We start from the raw sequence: 730 nt of genomic DNA, 5'->3' as shown, positions 1-730 counted from the left end.
GAGGCCGAGCTCCGGCCACACAAGCTCTCCAGCTGTGTCAAAGCCTGCCGACTCCTCACTGCAGCTCCATGCTGGAGCAGACGGTAGCTGGGTCCAAAGCTAGTGGGCAGGGCTGGATTGATGCTCTGAGGCAGGAGAAGGTGTAACTGTGGTAACATCAAATGACATGCGGGGAGCGAGCTGTAGTTCCAGCGGTCTGAGGGCGCTGGGATGCCTGGCAGTGCCACGCCTGTGCCGTGACCCATGGGTAAGTGACCCGCTTCTCTGATTTTGCTGCTCTGCACCATCTGGGCCAGGATTGGCTGACGGCACCGCACTCCTTTTCACGCTGGGCGAGCTCCTGCTTAGAAACAAAATCTTCTCAGCAAAAGGATTTTAAATTTTCCTTGCGATAACTGTTGCCACTTTGAGGCAGTGAGATAAAAAAACCAAACAACCACTCCCTAGATTCGTAAGACCTGACAGCACGTCAGGAGCTTGGCAGCGGTTGTGGAGTCGCCTGATTGGGGGCTTCTGTTATTTTAATAAATAAGTAATAACAGGCGTGTTCCATATGAAAAAGCTGCTGCTCGTGAACAGCGACTGTAGCCCCCGAAACTGGGCCACGACTGGCAGTGCCGGGGAGCAAGTCCATGCCATGACGCAGCTGCCGGAGCTCCTGGGGCAGGAGCTGGGCCCAGGAGTGTCACATGGTGGCTCAAATGCACACGTGTGCTCACCAGATACCCTT

This window comes from Buceros rhinoceros, unplaced genomic scaffold (assembly GCF_000710305.1).
Source record: "Buceros rhinoceros silvestris isolate BGI_N320 unplaced genomic scaffold, ASM71030v1 scaffold39093, whole genome shotgun sequence".
In the NCBI taxonomy this organism is placed as follows: Eukaryota; Metazoa; Chordata; class Aves; order Bucerotiformes; family Bucerotidae; genus Buceros; species Buceros rhinoceros.
Note: the sequence above shows the minus strand (reverse complement) of the source record.